Genomic DNA, 22,206 nt, shown 5'->3' on the forward strand with positions numbered 1-22,206 from the left:
ATGAACTTTCTCCTTTGGAAGCAGCAGATTTTGCTCACCATTAGGAGTCATCGATTGGAGCGATTGCTTACAGGTGTTGTGGTGACTCCGTCGGAGACTGTGGTTGATGATGATGGTATTGTCCATGTCAATAAAATGTATGAAGATTTTATGGCTCAAGACAGTGCTCTTGCCTCCTGGTTGTTGTCTACTATTATCCTCATCTTCTTCCTCAATTCATCGGAGCTGAAAAGGCGGTGGCCTTCTGGAATACAACTATTTAGTTTTTTTCTATTCGCTCGATGATAGTTGTCATGAGCATTCATTAAGTACTTCAGTCCTTAAAAAATAGAGGTGACAGTATGCGTGCTTACCTGACTCATGTGAAGGAGGTTTGTGATGCTTTAGCCTCCTGTGGCAGTGTGGTACCTTTGGTTGAGCATATTGCGAGTATATGAAAGGTATTCCATAAGAATATCAATCTTTCATGGCGATTATAACTTCCATGAGGGAAAATTTGTCCTTAGATAGCATTTACACTATGTTTCTTGATGCAGAAACACAACTTGCTAGTTTTGATAATCCACTGGAAACCATGCCGATAAGTACAGATGTTGCACAGGGTGAGATCAAGAGCTCATCGATGTCCATTAAGGGTTCTGATAAGAGATCTATTTATTCGTATGGATCTCGAGCTGGTGGTCGGGGTCGTGGTAGATCTCGGGTGCAATGTCAACTTTGTGGAAAGGTTGGACACCTGGTTGATCGATGTTGGCATAGATATGATCAAGATTTCTTGTGTGTTACTTCTATTAATCATGGGAAATACCAATTGGATTATAAGGCTACCTCCTCTATAGTTAACTTTACGGTTTCATCAACTGATGGTGGCTATGAGTGTTGTGCTAAACGAAAGACTGGTTCAGTTGTGGATGGCTAACCGCATGCTCATGCTACTTCTATGCCATCTGAGCGTTGGATGGTTGACAAAAGAGCCACATATCATGTTACTTCATATGCTAATAAGGTATTGAATTCATCTGAATTTCTTTGATGTTGCTTTGGTTGGTCATTCTCATGTTAATACTTCTTCGCGTGTGCTTTTACTGAACAATTTGTTGCATGTGCCATAAATAACGGAGAACTTGCTTTCAGTTTTTAAGCTTGCTAGGGATAACGATATTTTCCTTAAATTCCATGCCAATCGATGTTGTGTTCTTGATGAGGCTACTGGATATGTGCTGCTTCAAGGTGGAGAGCATGAAGGTTTATGTAACACCCCAAACTATGGGTTAGTGACTAAATTATAAAATTTTAGAATTTGAGGATAAAAGTTGAATAATTGAATAGTTCAATGATTTATGTGGAGATATTTCCTGAAAGTTGTTAGTAATTATTAAAAGAATGAAAGGGCAAAATGGTCATTTGACTTGAAAATGATATATATGTATAAGGGGATAAGGATGAGGATATATTTTCTCTTCATCTTCATCTTCTTCTTCATTATACGAGAGAAAGAGAGAGCCAATCTTGCAAAGGTAAGTTTTCTCATTAGTTGATTATTTGTTGATTTAAAGTTTGGGTTTTGATTATTAAATGATAACTAAGCTTAAGAAAAGCTTAAGTTATCTTAAGATCAAAAGATAAAGAAGTTATGAAGAATTAAAGAGAATGGGGTTTTAAGTGAATTTCCAGAAAAGAGTTGATAAGTTGAATTTGATACTAAATTTGACTTTTTATCAACTTAATTAAGAGATATGAAGTAATAGAATTGGATTTAGAACATCTTGAAAATTTGGTATGATTATTGATTTCCATATGAAAGATGGAATTTTGAGATTAAAGATGAGATAAATGGATATAAATGAGTTTAAGCAAGTATATTTGAATTAAGAATATGAAAGGGTATGACACATGAAGAATTGAAGTTAGAATAGTGAATTTTCGTGCATAAACAGTGTTTTTCTGGGCAAGGTTTATCGATGCATATTCAAAGTGCATCGATGCATTCTTTAAAGAAGAAACATCGAATGCAATTAGTGCATCGATGCACCCCCTTAAGAATAAAACATCGAATGTAATTTGTGCACCGATGCACAGGTAGTGCATCGGTGCACCGTTAGGAAATGCATCGATATATTGTAGAGTGCATCGATGTATACCTTCATTAAACGATGAAAATTGCTTTCTTTTAGCCTATGGAGTCATAGTTTAGAATATATCAATTCACATACTGATAAGTATCAATGTATTACTATGTAGATTTAGAGCGTAATCTTGTTCCGGAACAATCAAAGAGTTAGGATCGAATCAAAGCAAGGCTAAGGTGAGTGCAATTTAAATTGTACTTATGTGATTGATCAAACATTGGCTTGCGATGAGCCAATGATGGAGTTACTATGGTAAGAAGTAACTTCTAAAATGTTATGGGATGTATGTTATTATACGTTACATGATTTACATGCTTACGTGAAAATGCAACATATGATATATATTACTTGATATGACATGCAAGGTTACATGAACAAATGAGAAATGACAAAAGCCATATGAAATGATCTATGTGAATACATGCACTTGTGATACGTATTATATGATATGAGATATATGTTTACACATAAATGTGGTATGTTACAGAAGAGAAGGAACATGTGATTATAAGATCAATGATTACACGTACATGTGATACGTGACTGAAAGTAAAAGATATGTGTTTATAAGAGAAATGATATGAATAAATAATGTGAACTATTATAAATGATAATGCCCATGTTATGTGATATGAGAGCTAGGGGTATAATTGGCATGCCAGGGGTCAGGGTTTACTTATGTTCTTCGGGACATATGGACTTTTTACCTATGTTCTTCGGAACATATGGACTATTTACCTATGTTCTTCGGGACATATGGACTATTTACCTATGTTCTTCAGAACATATGGACTGATTACCTAGATTCTTCAGGATCTATGGACTGGTCATTCGGGATATTTATACGAGCTGTGGTGACAGCATAGTGGTGCACAACCTTAATGTACTCACATACCTTAAGTTCTCAAAAGTATACATGGGCTAATACATGGTCTTTAAAGATAATAAATAACTGGATATGATACTATATGTGCTCTGTTTTGAAATGACATAGATGCCCGATAGTGAGTATAGAAATGTTCAGTATATGCTTACATGATATAAAAGAATTAGTGATAGCAATATTAGTACTGATAAGTACTATTAATGGTATATGCTTTTATATGATACGATAGTATTAATCGTTTATGCATCGATATGAGTAGAGTAATATCATATGTTTTCATGCCTCACTAAGTTAACGACTTAGCGTGTGATTGTTTCACGCGTAGGTTCCGAGAAGAGAAAGATTGATAAGAGTTATGCAAGACAAGTCAGTTTCTCCTTTTCAAAGATCAGATCAGAAAAGAAATGTATAGTATATATTTTGTAATAAGGATATTGGTTGGCATGTAAATAAAGGTTTAAATCCGATATGTTCTAATCGGTTTTGTAAAATCATATGATTGAGTTTTGTAATGTTTTAAATGTGTATATGTAAATGGAATATTATACGAATGAAAACTTAGATTTTTATGAATTTATACGTATTTTGTCAAAGTTACTATAGCAGTACTATAGCAATACTGTAGCAGTGCATCGATATATAATTCATATTTGAATTTTTTCACTGTTCATGGTATTGTTCATGGTATTGTTCATCACTGTTCATGGTACTATTCATATGGTATTGTTTATACTATATTTTACTGTTCATAAATACGTTTTTGCCTCAAAATTTTATAACAAACACAATCGAACAATATATGATCGCATTTTCTTAAATTGAGTTCAAATATTTTGTTATTTTGCAAGAATAAAGGTTTTGAAATGTCAATGTGACATCTCAGACTCGTATCCGGGTCGGATACGGGTTGGGGTGTTACATTTAATGGTATCAGAGCTACGGTTTAGCTGATTCTAGGCTAAAAACGAAGTCAAAAGTGTTTTAAAAAGTATACATGCCAACACAAAGTGGAAAATTTTCTGATCTGATAGGGTAAGGAGTGTGTTGTCTTGTTAATATAGTTAAATTGTTATGTTATATAAGATAAGTGAATACCTGAGAATGATTTATGAGATATATATGTTTATATGATATGATAGATGATATGTGAATATATGCAAATGACATATGTTATATGATATGAATTGGATGATCATATGCACACGTAATATGTGATAGAAGAAATGATATGAGCATATAAATATATGAGAGCTTCCAAAGTGAAGCACAAGGTGATAGACCTGAAGGTAATAGCATTCACCTGCCTTGGCCAGGCAGGGAGAAGAGCGAACACCTCAGGGAGTGCCTATTTAAGATTAGAGAATATTTTATGATATGGAATGATATTTTGATATGTTTTCAATTTTATAATTCTTTAATTCATAGAATGGATATATCGAAATAGTTAAAGAGTTAAGAGCACCCGAATTAAATGGTGAAATTGAGGAAGGTTTTGTTGTTACAGACCTTTAGTTAAAAGATATAAAGATGATGTTAAAAAGGTTTTTATTTCTTCAAAGTGAAGAAGTTAAATTGATAAGTTTCGTTACTACGTAGGAAAGGTAGAGTATGGTAGACAAATGTCACCATAAGAACTTTAAAAGAACAAATGATGTGGTTAGAATTGTAGAAGAGTTCAAGAATAAGTGCATCAGTGATACGTTTATAAGATGAATGAAATCAGAGTTATGGATTTGAAACAAAGGGGTAGTACTGTGTATAAGCAAGAGTGTGGATATGATAAGGGTATGTACTATAGAAGAAAGAGTTAGTGTTGGCTAACAAGATTACATGATGAAAAATGTGGTGATCATATGAATGTGATATATTGAAGGAAATAACGATTCTTATGTTTGAGGGAAAGTAAGGATTGAAAGAGAAGTATAAAGTAATATGAAAAGATCATGTGTATTAAATTACAAACAAAGATTAAGAAATGATGAAAGGTCGGAAGATATATGATTGGATAATTAGGGCTTGTGCCCTGTATTGATCAGTTGATGTTTATTAATTGTAAAAGTAAAGGTGATAGAGTTGTAAGATTTGGAAAAGATATACGATTAAGTTCATCAAGTATGATGAATTTGAATTTGGTTGTGTATTTGGATTATATAGATATGTTAAAGGCAAAGAGAATAATATTTACAAGTTTTAAAGGGAGTTTTGAGGAAAAAAATACAAGTGCAAGAGATGGTGAAGAATAAGGTTATGTATAAGTAAAGCTTATTATTAAAGTTATAAAGATGGGATAAAGATCAGTAATTAGAGATGAATATAAGTGATAGGAAAAGAGTTTGTGAATATGAATTAAAAGATGTGACCTATGTATAAGGAGATTTTGATTTTGAAGAAATAATAGAATAAAGAAATGAAAGGATGAAGTATAAAGGATCAGATGTGATAAAGGTTATATGGAAGTGTAAATGATAAGTTCGATATAGAAATACGAACAGTGTGCAAGGTGATGTGAAAAGATTGTTTGACTCCATAAAGTATATGTTTAATCACAATTGAAGAAGATTTAAAGTCGTGTTTTGGTCAAATGATGACGGAATAAAAGTTTGGTATGGTTATAAGGTAATTAGAGAGTTATTAAGAAATAGATGGATTTATGATATAGAGTGATGAGATGGATGTTAATGTCTACGTGATGAGTGACATTATATGGAATTTTAGAAATGTCAAAGGGAAAATGCAGAATTGAAGGAAAGAAAAGACAGAACTGGATTTGGATTCTTTGGAAATTGAAGGCAAATCATTGATTATAAATTGCGAAGGGATAAGGTTGTGAAAGCAACGTAAGAATATTAAAAGATATGTTCTTATCAAAATGTGCAATGAAAATTCGAGGACGAATTTTCTTAAAAGGAGGGGAGATTTGTAACATCCCAAACTATGGGTTAGTGACTAAATTGTAAAATTTTAGAATTTAAGGATAAAAGTTGAATAGTTCAATGATTTATGTGGAGATATTTCCTGAAAGTTGTTAGTAATTATTAAAAGAATGAAAGGGCAAAATGGTCATTTGACTTGAAAATGATATATATGTATAAGGGAATAAGGATGAGGAGATATTTTCTCTTCATCTTCATCTTCTTCTTCATTATACGAGAGAAAGAGGGAGCCAAGCTTGCAAAGGTAAGTTTTCTCATTAGTTGATTATTTGTTGATTTAAAGTTTGAGTTTTAATCATTAGATTATAACTAAGCTTAAGGAAAGCTTAAGTTATCTTAAGATCAAAAGATAAAGAAGTTATTAAGAATTAAAGAGAATGTGTTTTTAAGTGAATTTCCAGAAAAGAGTTGATAAGTTGAATTTGAAACTAAATTTGACTTGTCATCAACTTAATTAAGAGATATGAAGTGATAGAATTGGATTTAGAACATCTTGAAAATTTGGTATGATTATTGATTTCCATATGAAAGATGGAATTTTGAGATTAAAGATGAGATAAATTGATATAAATGAGTTTAAGCATGCATATTTGAATTAAGAATATGAAAGGGGATGAAACATGAAGAATTGAAGTTGGAATAGTGAATTTTCGTGCATGAACAATGTTTTTCTGGGCAAGGTGTATCGATGCACATTCAAAGTGCATCGATGCATTCTTTAAAGAAGAAATATCGAATGCAATTAGTGCATCGATGCATAAGGCGTGCATCGATGCAGCCCCTTAAGAATAAAACATCAAATGTAATTTGTGCACCGATGCACAGGTAGTGCATCGATGCATCGTTAGGAAATGCATCGATACATTGTAGAGTGCATTGATGCATACCTTCATTAAAAGATGAAAATGGTTTTCTTTTAGCCTATGGAGTGATAGTTTAGAATATATCAATTCACATACTGATAAGTATCAATGTATTACTATGTAGATTTAGAGCGTAATCTTGTTCCGGAACAATCAACGAGTTAGGATCGAATCAAAGCAAGACTAAGGTGAGTGCAATTTAAATTGTACTTATGTGATTGATCAAACATTGGCTTGCGATGAGCCAATGATGGAGTTACTATGGTAAGAAGTAACTTCTAAAATGTTATGGGATGTATGTTATTATATGTTACATGATTTACATGCTTACGTGAAAATGCAACATATGATATATGTTACTTGATATAACATGCAAGGTTACATGAACAAATGAGAAATGATAAAAGCCATATGAAATGATCTATGTGAATACATGCACTTGTGATACGTATTATATGATATGAGATATATGTTTACACATACATGTGGTATGTTACAGAAGAGAAGGAACATGTGATTATAAGATCAATGATTACACGTACATGTGATACGTGACTGAAAGTAAAAGATAAGAGAAAGGATATGAATAAGTAATGTGAACTGTTATAAATGATAATACCCATGTTATGTGATATGAGAGCTAGGGGTATAGTTGGCATGCCAAGGTTCGAGGGTTTACCTATGTTCTTCGGGACATATGGACTGTTTACCTATGTTCTTCGGAACATATAGACTGTTTACCTATGTTCTTCGGGACATCTGGACTGTTTACCTATGTTCTTCGAAACATATGGACTGATTACCTAGATTCTTCAGGATCTATGAACTGGTCCTTCGGGACATTTATACAAGCTGTGGTGACAACATAGTGGTGCACAACCTCAATGTACTCACATTCTTTAAGTTCTAAAAATTATACATGGGCTAATACATGGTCTTTAAAGATAATAAATAATTGGATATGATACTATATGTGCTCTGTTGTGAAATGACATGGATTCCCGATGGTTAGTATAGAAATGTTCAGTATATGCTTACAAGATATAAAAGAATTAGTGATAGCAATATTAGTACTGATAAGTACTATTAATGGTATATGCTTTTATATGATATGATATTATTAATCGTTTATGCATTGATATGAGTAGAGTAATATCATATGTTTTCATGCCTCACTAAGTCAATGCCTTAGCGTGTGATTGTTTCACGCGTAGGTTCCGAGAAGAGAAATATTGATAAGAGTTATGCAAGACAGGTCAGTTTCTCCTTTCTAAAGATCAGATCAGAAAAGAAATGTATAGTATATATATTTTGTAATAAGGATATTGGTTGGCATGTAAATAAAGGTTTAAATCCGATATGTTCTAATCGGTTTTGTAAAATCATATGATTGAGTTTTGTAATGTTTTAAACGGGTATATGTAAATGGAATATTATACGAATGAAAACTTAGATTTTTATGAATTTATACGTATTCTGTCGAAGTTACTGTAGCAATATTGTAGCTGTGCATCGATGCATAATTCATATTCGAAAAGTTTCACTGTTCATGGCATTGTTCATCACTGTTCACGGTATTGTTCATATGGTACTGTTTATACCGTATTTTACTGTTCATAAATACATTTTTGCCTCGAACTTTTATAACAAACACAATTGAACAATATATGATCGTATTTTCTTAAATTGAGTTCAAATATTTTGTTATTTTGCAAGAATAAAGGTTTTGAAATGTCAATGTGACATCTCAGACTTGTATCCGGGTCGGATACGGGTTGGGGTGTTAAAGTTTATATTCATTTGCTATGAACAATAGCTCCTTAGAAGTCAATGTTACAAGAGCCAATGCAAGCTTAGTATCTACTTCATTAGATGAACTCTGGAACAGGTGTCTTGATCACCCAGCTGTTGATACTTTAGCAAAATTAGCTAGTGAACTAGGCATTAAAGTTCATTCCAATGTAAATAAAAAATGTATTGTATGTCATTTGGGCAAGAATCACAAACTGCACTTTACTGAATCAAATACAACGGTTTCTTCTTCTTTTGATCTTGTTTACTCCAATTTGTGGGGACCACCACATGTGGCTTCTAATAAATTTTGTTTTTATAATTCATTTGTGGATGCATTTACTCGCCACACTTGGGTCTATCGTTTGAAATGCAAGGATGAAGTTGTGTTAGCATTTCAACTATTCCAAAAACTTTTGGCTAATAAGTTTGGTCTTACTATCAAGGCATTACAAACAAACTAGGGTGGTGAGTTTCGGAGCTTATCACCAATGTTGGCCCGAGAAGGAATTATGCATAGACTGACATGTCCTCATAATTCCGAGTAGAACGGTGTTGTAGAGCGAAAACATCGTCATATTATTGGCACTTGTTCTATTAGCTAAGGCGTCTCTACCGATTAAGTATTGGTCCTATGTTGTTATCTCTGCAGTTTACTTGATTAATCGTCTTCCTACTAAAGTTCTACAAGGCTTGTCACCGTTTGAGAAACTCTTTGAAAAAAACCCAGATTATTCAATGATGATGGTTTTCGGGTGTCAATGTTTTCCTCACTTAAGGAAGTTTCAAAATCATAAGTTGTCCTTTAGGTCTCAAGCCTGTACATACCTAGGTGTTAGTCCCCAGCACTAAGAGTTTCCATGCTTGGCGCCTGATGGAAGAGTATATATTTCTCGACATGTTGTATTTAATGAATATGTTTTTCCGTTTGCAGGAACAGAGGGTTGTGATTTATTGGGTTCTGCTGTGAACATAGTTTCAACTCCTTAGTCTTTACGAGTTGTTACTGATGTCAGGAATTTATGTTTTCAGTCTTTACATGGTGCCCCAAATACAACTACTTCAACTATTTTTCATGAGGTAGTTGATGGTTCTGTTTCACCTAATATGAATAAGGTGGTGGATGGTGGCTTTCATCACACCTCTGATGATGTGGATACTACTGCTTCAGAAAATGTAGCACCTGTGGAAACTGATGGTATAGGTGCAGAGGCTAGTGATGATTATGATAGTGTAGGCGGTAACACTATTGCTATTTCTGAGCCTGATGTCAATGTTCCTCCCTCTCGTGTTCATCCTATGATGACACGTAGTCGAAGTGGGATTTTCAAATCTAAAGTTTTTTCGAGTGTTGTGGATGATGACGTTCCTGCTACAATATGTGCAACACTCCATTCTTCTCACTAGGCTGCAATTGTTCATGATGAATACAATGTGTTAAGAAAATGGAACTTGGATAGTGGTTCGATTCCCTGAAGGCAGGACTGTTGTTGGATGCAAATGGCTATTTCGTATTAAGCGTAACCCTGATGGATCGATTCATCGATACAAAGCACACTTGGTTGCCAAAGGGTTCTCTCAAATTCCCAGGTATGATTTCAAGAACACATTTAGCCATGTTGTTCATTTTTTCACGTTTAACACAGTGCTAGCCATTGCTGTCTCTAATGGTTGGGAGCCTCGACATATTGATATAAACAATGCATTTCTTAATGGAGATTTAAGTGAGGATGTCTACATGCAACAACCCCCTGGGTTTGAGCAGGTTGATGAACATGGCAAGGCTCTTGTGTGTAAACTTCAAAAAGCTCTTTATGGTATTTGTTATGCACCCCGCAATCGGTATGTTAAGCTTAAGGATAATCTGTTGTAAATAGGGTTTGTAGTATCTCGAGCATATCCTTTATTATTTCTCAAGCATGTTGATAATGACTATATATACATCCTTGTGTATTTGGATGATATAGTCATTATGGGACAGTCTTCCACTAGTATACAAGAGGTTGTGTTAATGTTGCATGACCGTTTTACGCTTAAGGATCTTGGAGAGTTGAGCTTTTTCCTTTGAATTGAGGTCAAAATTATTAATGGTTCAATAGTTTTGAGTCAGAAAAATATATACTTGAGCTCTTAGAGAAAACATGAATGTCAACTGCAGCAGGTTGTGCCACTCCAATGGTAGTATCATCCAAACTCTCTCATGAAGAGGGTGAGCTCCTTCTTAATGTTAGTGAATACAGAAGTATAGTTGTCTATCTTCTGTATGTTTGTCATACACGGCCTGACATTTCGTTTAGTGTGGGACAAGTGGCTCAATATATGCATACACCGTGAGAAGCTCATTTTGTTGCAGTAAAAAGAATATTTCGCTACTTATCCTCCACTCTTAACTTTGGACTCCTATTTTCACCTGTTGTTACGGGATTGAACATTGTTGCATTTGCTGATGCATATTGGGGTGCTAGCATTGATGATAGGCACTCCATCACTAGATATGGTGTAATTCTTGTCAAATGTCTCATTACATTGTGCTAAAAAACAACATATCGTCTCCTGGTCCACAATGAAGGACGAATACAAAAGTGTAGCAGAAGCAACCACTGATATAACTTGGGTAAATATACTTCTGACTGATCTTGACATTCAGCAGTGTCGTGAGCCGGTTGTCTGGTGTGACAACACCAGTGATGTGGCCATGAGTACCAATCCTGTCTATCATGCTCAATCCAAACATGTTGATCTTGATGTCCATTTTGTTCGTGAGAAGGTAGCTGATGGTCAACTATGGGTTAGTTATGTTCTTGCTATGCATCAAATAGCTGATGGATTTACTTAGCCTCTTTCTCGAGCTGCATTTGAGGAGTTTCATTCCAAAATTTGTGTTTATTCTTTTTAATCAAGGAGACAAGAAGAAGTAGAGAGAATATTAGCAGTGTAGTTAGCAATGCTGAGTGTAGTTAGCAATGATGTTACTGTAAATGTGCCACGCTGGCTGTGTGACTGGATGTTGTGCCATGCTGGCAGGTTGTTAGGAGGTTGTTACTCAGTTGTTAGGGTTGTTATCGTTAACTGCTTCATGCATTGTGTATAAAAATGAGCTTGTTCTTAGTAATCAGAGTCATTTTCTGCTTTTCAACAATATTCTAATAAAAGGGAAACAACACAATTATCCGAGCAGCACAAGCGACTCTCAGTTCGTGACCTTGCTAGTAAATTCGACAAGAACCTTGCTACTGTTGTGAAATTGGCTGATGAGGTTGGAACCATCTTCATTTCAGTTGCCCCAATATCATCTCAATTATCCTCTTTTTTCCATCCTACTTGATCTGGAATTTTACAATATCTGAAAGGAAAAGAGATCATATGTTGTTTCAACAAAACTTTAGCTCCATCTGTAATTTCTTTGTTTTAACTCCCTCTTCTTCCATGCATTTTGCGGACGACAATATCGGTACCCGTCATTCCGTCTCATCGACAATGGATGATATAGTGAATAACACTTGTTTTCTTGTAATCTAGGCCAACCTTAGAGAAGTTGCTTCTTTGGAGGGGCATGCTATTTTGAAGAAACTTAGAGGCGCCTTAAAGTCTCTGAGAGGTTGTATGGCTGGGAGAAACAAGGAAGATGTAGAGAAAGCTATCTCTATTATTAGCTTCATAAATTCGAAACAGGTTCATGTTTAATGTTCCACTACGCCACATCATGCATTCATATAAACACGATGCCCTCTTCATTTTCATGCCAAATTGTCAATGTTTTCCATTCTTAAACGTTTTCTCTAAATGTTCTTTCTTCTGCTTGATGCAAAATGTCCTATATGATCTCTATGGTATTTCCCTCATGCATTCTGAGAGGTTGTTTTCTGATCGGATTTTCAGTATCATACTGACTATAAAACACATGGTTGCTTGTTAACCTTTATCATTTACATTGCATCCTACTCTAATAACTAATCCAATTTTATGCGTCATCAGGTGCACACAAAACAATGTATGCCCCGGAACCACTTGATGTTGGTCGAATTTTGCAGGCCGAGATTATCTCAGATGGCCAAAAAGTCTCAGTGACAACTGCCAATCCTATTGATTCTGGTTAGTTTAAGCCAAAATGCGTTAGTGTATTGATGAATGAAAAAGAAGGCAAGAAAGGCTGATAAAGTTACTTTTACAGCTGCAGGTTTGGGAAGCTACGTAGAGACACTTTTGCGGAAATCTAGCAGTGAATTTAATGTGCGTTTGATTCCTTTCGATTTTTCCTTGGTGATATCATGATCATCATCTGTATGTGATGCTTTGCTAGTGTATGAATGTATTGATATAATACAAAGAAAGTGAACAAAATAGCAATCCATTGAATGTCATTTTTCCAGAATGTCTCATTGAGTAGTTTGGTTCATCATAAATTTTATTCTAGAACCAGTTGACATGGTAGGAATATTTGTCTCATTCAATTCTAATCGACGTTTCTTCATCCCATGTCTTTTATAGGTAGTCATTTCCCAGATCAATGGACAAGATCATTCATCACGCTCGACTCGCACATTCAATATTGGAAATATGAGGATCAAGCTCTGTAGAGGATGGATCACAAAGTGCAGAGAAAACTATTCCACATAAATGCTGGTGATTATTTTACTATTCTCTTACAAGTATTTATTATTCTTTAAACACTTTTTTACCGTTCTAACATTCTTTCGGCTTTTCCTAATGAAGCTATGTGGAGCTAGAGGCCAGGCAAATGCTCCGGCCAAGTCATTGTTTTGGCTACCGAGGAAAGGGCTCTCCTATGTATTAATATTTGAATCAGATAAGGAGAGAAATACAACTATCATGGTTGCACGAAAGAAATGCAACCGAGGAAAGTGATTGATATAAAGTATTTTACAATTTAAGGATTAATTTAGAATGAGATCATTATTTGGGACTAATTTAGAATATTTTAAAAATTCAGTCATAATTTAGAGACATCTTTTACAATTATCTTACACTTTTAAAGAAAAGTTTACATTTAAACCTTAACGTTAAGGATAAATTTTAAAGATAATATTATTGAGTAGGAAAAATCATGAATTTTAAATATATACTATAAAATGAATACGAAAAAATACAAAAATAATAAATGAAATGCTAAGAGAAAAATGTTGAAATGTAATTAACAAGAACTCTTTTATAATTGAAAAAATGTGAATACCCCTTAGCACCAAGAGTAGAATTTCAAACTGAACGGTGATAAGAAAATTATGACGTTTACGAATGTAATAAATTGAGTCAAGAAAATCCCTTCATAATAAATTTATATAAATTTTAATATGAAATAAACGATCAATAGATTAAATATCGACGATTAAATTTTAATATGAAATAAACGATCAATAGATTAAATATCGACGATTAAACAGGAAAAATGAATGATGGTAGAAAATTGACATTTATTTGTGTCAACTTTTACTTTTGATTCACCTCCATTACTCCATAAACAAAATCTCACATTAGAAATCATTACAAGACCCATGATAATCCCAAAATAAATAGAAATCAATATTGGAGTTATTAAAATCTGTGATGTGATTTTTAAAAGAAATACATTAGCTTTTCAAATAAAAATTGTAGACATGTAATTTATTAAATACTGTTTATAAAAAAATCAATTTTTTTATTAATTTAGGGTAAATATAAGATAATATTTATTTAAAGATAATTCTCAATTATTTGATGTTAAATGCTCATATCCAGGGTTTTAAAGATAATTCTCAATTATTTGCGGATATCACGATCGTGAATTTTTTTGAAAGAGCTACTTTTTTTAATAAAAAAATCCATTTTTTAAAAAAAAATTAAAATAACAGAAAAATAACGGAATAGCAGTCCGCTATTGCCGCGATTGACCGTGATCCGCTAAATTGTGGCCGCGATCCGCCGCTATTGGTGTGATCCCGCTTCACACCGTTATTTTCTGCGATAGCGGTTTCGGACACCGTCGCAACCGCGATATAACGGCCGCGACACCGCTATTCGGCCGCTATTTGAAACCCTACTCATATCCCTAACATTCTTGATACTCAATCTCGAGACTTCAAGAAATACCATCAAATTCGCTTGCGTCGTGCAAAATCAATTAAGATTAGATGAAAAATATCGTCTAAAATTTGACATAGGAATTAATAGTAAGAGGAGAAGGCAAAGAAAAAGATGAGATCAAACAGTTTTCCTTTTTTGCAATTGAAGAGAATAATAAATAAGAAAAGGTAGGGGGAGTTGTTGGGCATTTATTGGCTGATGAAAGTTAGGGTTGGATGCCTTTTTGTCTTTGAATCTTCTATTTCTTAGCTTTCCATGTGAACCCCATGTTTATGATTATCTCCAACACGTATTTTTTAATAAATAATATTAGGGTAAATTACATCATATACTACTAACTTTAGATGTTATATCGTTTATACCACTAAACTTTCAATTTTACCAATTATAGCACTAACTTTGATTTTCATTTCAATTATTCCATTGGACCGTTAAATCTTAAGAGCCAAATCAAAACGATGTCGCTTTGGTTAGGTGTCTGCGTCGACAACCGTTAGTCACGTTATTGTGTCGTTAACGATTTAACGGTACAATGGTATAATTGAAACGAAAATCAAAGTTCAGTGCTATAATTGATAAAATTGAAAGTTTAGTGGTATAAACAATACAATACATAAAGTTTGATTGTAGTTTACCCTAAATATTATACGGGTAGTTCTGTTGTACAACCTAATAATTTAAGACTAAAAAAGGATAGAAATAAGCGCGACAAAAAATGTTATAAAAATATAATATTTAGGTTAGATGCAACTTAAAATGATACATTCTTCATAAATGTTATCAGAATATAACATTTTATGTTCAACCGAAAATGTTATTAAGAATGAAAAATTTTAGGTTGCGTCCAACCTAACATTTTATGTTTTTTACTACATTTTCGGTTGCGCTCATTTTCACTGATTTTAGCCTTAAATTAGGTTATTTTTTTAGACTTCCCTATATTATACATAATAAAAAATTAAATTATTTATAAAAATAAAAATGTTATTAATAGTAAAATTTATAATTTTTAGTTGTCCGGTATACTTTTATAGTATTTCCATACATTGCTACTTCAGAATCAAATTTCCTATCAAAATTGATATGAAGTGAGTGTGGTAGAATTAGGAGAATCAAACAAGTGGAAAGAACAAAATGTCAGGTAAAAATATATTCCTTTTATATTTCCAATATCAAATTGCTGATAAAAAGACCAGAATTTAAAATAAACTATTAAAAAAGTTGAAAACTTTTTGAATCACAACATATAAAATAACATAAATGAGTTGGTTAAAAGTTGAATAAAAGTATATTTAATTAAACAAGCTAGAGTTGGGAATAAAAGATTACCAGGAAATAGGATTATTGGGAATGTTGTATTTTGTGTTTGGTTGGTTTAGTAGGAATTTAAGATTACCGTGTTTGGTTAAAGGAATAAAAGATTATTGAAATGTATATTTGACCAAATTGTCCTTATTATATATTTGTATAATATTACAAATTGTAAAATATTTATATGTTTTCTTTAAAAAATTAAATTCATAATATGTATATAATTTTTTTTACAAAATTAAAAATATAAAAAAGGTTTAATGAAAGGGTAAAAAAAATTTTAACCCCTGAACTTCATATAAATTTTAATTATCAACTTTTTTGTAAATATAAAATAATTTAAGGATAAATTTGTTATTTAACCTTTGTAGAATTTTTATTATTCAATGACAGAAGAAGAATATTTTTGAAAAAAAATAAAAATTTAAGGGCATTTTAGTCCAAAACGCCGATAATGTTACAATACCTAAGAGAAGGGAGGTAATGACATTCCTGGTAATATACCCCAAAACATCTACTATTGGTAATAAAAAATTAACGGGAATGAGATTCCCGGCCAACCAAACATGGAAATGTGGGATTCCCATCCCATGAGAATCCCACAATCCTTGAACCAAACACCCCCTAAGGATGAACATTTTTTCCCCTTGGAACATTGTTGTGGGATTGTCTCAGGAAAGGCGGGTTAATATACGGTTAATATATGGCGTTACCGGATACATTATAATATATTTGACAAATTTGGTTTAGCGCTACCGAAAATATCGAGTAATAATAATGTAATAGGTGGAAATCATGAAGAAATATTAAAAATTTTGGCAACCGGCAAATTTAGCTTGTCGGTTTGTGTCGATACTTTATAAAAATATATTGATCCATAACAATATAACAGGTAAAAAAATGATAAAACCGGTCTATAAATGACAAAACAAGTAAAACGCTACCGGATATATTGAAAGTGTTGATACTTTATAAAACTATATCAATCCATAACAATATAACAGGTAAAAAAATGACAAAACCGGTCTATAAATGACAAAACAGGTAAAGCGCTACCGGATATATTGAAAGTGTCGATACTTTATAAAAATGTATCGATCCATAACAATATAACAGGTAAAAAAATGACAAAACCGGTCTATAAATGACAAAACAGGTAAAGCGCTACCAGATATATTGAAAGTGTCGATACTTTATAAAAATGTATCGATCCATAACAATATAACAGGTAAAAAAATGACAAAACCGGTCTATAAATGACAAAACAGGTAAAGCGCTACCGGATATATTGAAAGTATCGATACTTTATTATAAGTATCGACACTTTTGGAATTTAAAAGAGAAGAAGTTATAACGCTAATAAAGTGTCAATACTTTATAAAAATGTATTGATCCATAACAATATAACAGGTAAAAATATGACAAAATCGGTCTCGAAATGACAAACCGGTAAAGAGCTACCAGATATGTTGAAAGTGTCGATACTTTATTATAAGTATCGACACTTTTGGAATTTAAAAGAAAAGAAGTTATAGCACCAATAAAGTGTCGATATTTTATAAAAATGTATCGATCCATAACAATATAACATGTAAAAATATGACAAAATCGGTCTCGAAATGACAAAATCGGTAGTAAAAAAGTGTACTTGTGTGGTCATTTTCATTTCATAATTTTCATTTTTTAATACAAAAATTTGGATATTTTAAGCAAAACCCAGTAAGAAAAGAACAAAAACTTCGCAATAACAAAAGGACAACATTGGACAACCCACCATGTTATCAGTTTCTCAAAGAACAAAAACCCAAAAACAGACATCTCTCGACGCAAACTTATGATATACTCTTATTATCTCCATAGGATAAAGTTAAGTCAGTTTTAGTTTTATTTTTTTTGTTAGGATTTTGTGTCATTAAACTGTTGATTGAAGAACTCAAACTGGTGCAAGCATAAGTGTCGATGCATTTATGAAAAGTATCGATCCAAAAAACATCGAAATCGATAATTATTATGTAACAGGTAAATTTACAATGTAACCGGTAAAAATATACTGGTTAATTAGCAAATAGGTTTACATTATGTATCGACACTCTTTAAATATGTGTCGATACTTTTTTCCCAAAATGAAAGCACAACGAGGTGCACGCATAAAGTGTCGATACATTTAAAATTGTATCAATCCCAAAAAATCAAAACTGATAATTATAATGTAATAGGTAAATTTGTAATTTTACCGATAATAAAAGAGCTACCTATTACATTATATAAGCGCTACCTAATATATTATTGTACTTAATAATATTTTCGGTTAAATGATATAACATAATCGGTCTAAATTTTAACCGGTGACTTATTTAATAAGTCATACTATTTTTTAACCGTTTTTATGCGCCGCGCAGCAGAAGTTCCCATTGTGAAGTAAAATGGAAACATCCATAATTACCATATCAGCCGGCCTTTTGCCCTTTTCCTATCGAATTAGGATATTAGACGCAGGGATAGAATTAGGATTTCAGTTCGGGACGGGTAAAGTATAACTTTATAAAAAATAAGGGAATACTTTTTTTCCCGGATTGGAGGGCCACAATCCCTCCCGTCCATTTAATAGATTCGTCCCTGATTAATGGTGGAGCCATGCAAGTCCTTAGATAGCCTTGCCCCGTCAAATTTAATCTTTAGCTTATTCAAATAGACGTGTCATGATACTAACCTAACTTTTTTTCTTTTCTTTTTGAAGAGTAATTTTGTTCAGAATCTTTCTTAATCATTGACAATGAAAAAATGCAGACGCAGTTGTTCGAACCCAAGACCTTTAGAAAAAATAACACTTTCCTTAACCAATGAGATCACTTAATGAATCCGATATAAACCATAACTTGAATATCCATATATACATATACATGCATAGTCATATCATATCATATCAACTTAGTTATATGAGCATTCATGTGACTTTGGCATGTTACATTTTGTTAAAATATTAAATGATAAATAAAAAATATTAAAATAAATTTAAAAGATTATGAACTATAAATAATATTTTTAATGAAATAATGTTAAAAATAATTTCAAATCCTTAAGAGGAAAAATGAGGTGTTTGTCGAGAATAATTCCAAATCATTCTCTTAGTTTTTGGTGGGTAAATTTTATAATAATTCTTAGTGTTGGTGTTAGTCATGATAATTATTCATAAGTTGGCATGCTCAATAGATAATGTTGACTGATAATAAATTTTGGCATGCTAGAATTTATGTCAAGAGGTCACAATTTCTCAAAAGATATAAACATTTGAGATCCTTCTTTCGAAGATGTTCTCTCGAAACTTTCGAAAGGGTTATTCAAAGATCTTAATATACAAATACTAATCTTACGAAGAATATACAGAGATGGTACAACAATATTCATGTGGAGTCTCTCTTATTACAAAATATTATGTGTGGACTCATGATTGAAACGTAAAGAGTAAGTGATTTAACTCCGTAGATCTAGATAGAGTAATGAGCAAGTTAGGATGAGACGTAATTGTTTAAGGTGCTATGAATCCTTTTTGATAGAATAATTTAATAATGTGCTTTATAGTTAGGATGAGACGTAATGGTTGCTGAGTAATGTTTACAAACTAAGGTGACGGGGAAAGTTTACAAGCGAGCTAGCAACTAGGTTTCTTATGGGACATGATTGGAAATACTATCTAGCGTTGTCTACTACATATCCTAGGCAAAACATGCACCGCCACCACTTCCAACCCACGCGGTGGCACCACCTCCAAAAACCTGGCCGGCCTATTCCCAACATCCACCACTATTCCCCATTCCCTGAAACTGCACAAATTTTCCCTCTCGCCGCTGCTATCTGCTCTGCACGTTTGAGCTGTTCCAACTCAATCACTTTCACCCAACCATCTCTTTCACCATCGTATCTGCTTAATCTACCTTTGATTTCATCAACCACATAAATCACATCTTCATCCATGGCGGCGGCCGGCCCATTCCAACCCGCAACCATGCCTTGAGGCATCTCTTCCCACTTATCCAATCCCACATCGTAAACTGCACCTTCTTTCACTGCATTGCCTTTGACATTAACCATGCAAAGCTTCCCTCTATACCCAACTGCTTCCACTGCTTCTCTGCTAAACCTTCCATCTTTAAGCTCTGCCTTGTTTTCCCATCTCCAATTTTCTCTCTTCTTGTTTAGGTCCCATTGTTCCAATGACCTCGCCACATCTCCCTTGTAAAGGGAGCCAATGCCGCTTGCCATATAGACCACACCTCGGACTGAGCCTGTAGCGCACCACCGCCGCGGGGTGGGGATTTGGGGGCCGTAAAACCAGCTGCTGGACTCCGGTTTGAAGACTAAAGGGCTGGAAAGTGCAGGTAAAAGCTTGTGACTTGTTGCAGCTATGAGGATTAACTGATTGGAGACTGTCAAGTATTGTATCGGAAGGTTCCGGGATAGAAAAGAAGGGTGGCGATGGAGGAGATGAAGAGGAGGGTCTTGTGGAAGGCTAGGAAGTTGTGTCCAAGATGATGAGATTGGATCAAAGGAGATGAATTCAATTGTGTTTTGAGGAACAACTTGTCCAGGGTGTGTCGGAGTTGGATTTTGCAGAGGAGAAACAAGAGCATAGAGGGAGAAGAAGGGAGGGAAAGTTGGAGAGTAAAGGAAGCGACGCCATGGATGGCAAACGGAGAAAAGAAGGGAAGGAGAAAGAGAAAAGAGGCAACGTTGAGCTAGATCATCAGGTAGACCTGGTAAAAGGATTCCATTTTCATCAAAGGAATCATTGTTAGTTTGGTTTCTGCATTGAGGAGTGGTTTCCATGAAGAAGAAAAGTAGAAGAGTAGATGGGGGAAGGAGGGGTGGAGGGGGCCGGCATTTTATAGTTATAGGATGGGCTCACAACACATTTCTTTAACGTGAAAGTTTCAATTTTTTTATTTTTACACTATGAGTTTCCAAAGTTTCGTCTTATTAATTCTAATCGATTTGGGTCACACACCTAATTTTGGTGTACGATTTTTCCAATAATTTTTTTTGTTTGTACAAAGACTCGAACTCAAAACATGTTTAAACGATATCAAGCTGCTTTATCGTTCGTCAAAACATTAATAATATTAGGAGTAAGTTAAATGATGTATAGTCTTCTATTTGGTTGAAGTCTTAAAACGATTTATATACTATTTTTTTTATGACAATTCATACTAAGTCAATAATTAATGCATGTGTAGATTTATAAAGCTACTTTGTATAGTTTTTTGGAAGAAAAATATCTTGATTATGTACGTAAATTTTGATTGAGATGAGGAAGAACTTGAACAAAGATAACTAAATGATGAGAATGAATCTATCAATCGGTTTTAATTGTTAAAGAAAGTGTTATTTTTTCTTGAAATTTTTGGTTTGAGCAGTTGTATTTACAGAGTGTGTACATCATCAATGATTAAAAAATATTTTAAATAGATATTACCCTTATAATCTCCTCATACTAATATACGAGGAAAAGAATTAGTTTTAATTAATAGGACTTGAAGGAGGGCTTGTGAGGATTAGGAATCAGGTGTTTAGGGGCCTATCATTTATCATGTAGTTGAGGTTTATTCATTTAGAATTTTTGATTATTTCTCTTAATAATATTATTTTTAATACTTTAAAATTTTCTGGGTTCAGTATATCTTTTTCAATTTTATTAAATTGATTCTTAGCATGATAAGTATTAATTTTAGGATTAAATCTTGATTTATTTTAAAATTTTAATAATACGGAAACACATTTCACTGAATAAAAAAACTTTTAGAAAACATTCTTTAATAATTTGAAAACAAAAAACTCAAGCACAATAAATATAGTTAATTGTATTATATGTCCCTAAACTATAACATTTATTTTAAATTGGTCTTTTAACATTTTAATATTTCAATTTCATTCTCAAACTATGACTTTCATTCGAAATTATCCTTAAACTATTGAATATTATAATTTCATCCCTAAACTATGACCCTCTTCTAATTGGTCCCAAACTTTTGATTAATCCAATTTCATCCCCAAATTCACCCAAATACGTAAGTAATTTTAACCATAGTTTAACCTAAATTTTGTTTCTTTTTTCAAACATATAATAATATAACTCGGCGTAACAATTTTATTAACAAGAGATGTGATTAGTATATACGTGTAGTTTGAGATGAAATTGGAATATTCAAAAAGTTCGGGAC

At 33.1% G+C, this 22,206-nt stretch overlaps 2 pseudogenes; one reads left to right on the forward strand and one right to left on the reverse strand.

Annotated features, from left to right (window-relative positions):
* Window positions 1-13,468, forward strand: part of LOC120170075 — a 53,670-nt pseudogene extending 40,202 nt beyond the window's left edge.
* A 6,161-nt stretch (window positions 13,469-19,629) lies between these two features.
* On the reverse strand, window positions 19,630-20,823 carry LOC120170152 (annotated as a pseudogene).
* Between the last annotated feature and the right edge of the window lie 1,383 nt (window positions 20,824-22,206).

This window comes from Hibiscus syriacus, unplaced genomic scaffold (assembly GCF_006381635.1).
Source record: "Hibiscus syriacus cultivar Baekdansim isolate YM2019G1 unplaced genomic scaffold, ASM638163v2 tig00111772_pilon, whole genome shotgun sequence".
Taxonomy (NCBI): Eukaryota; Viridiplantae; Streptophyta; class Magnoliopsida; order Malvales; family Malvaceae; genus Hibiscus; species Hibiscus syriacus.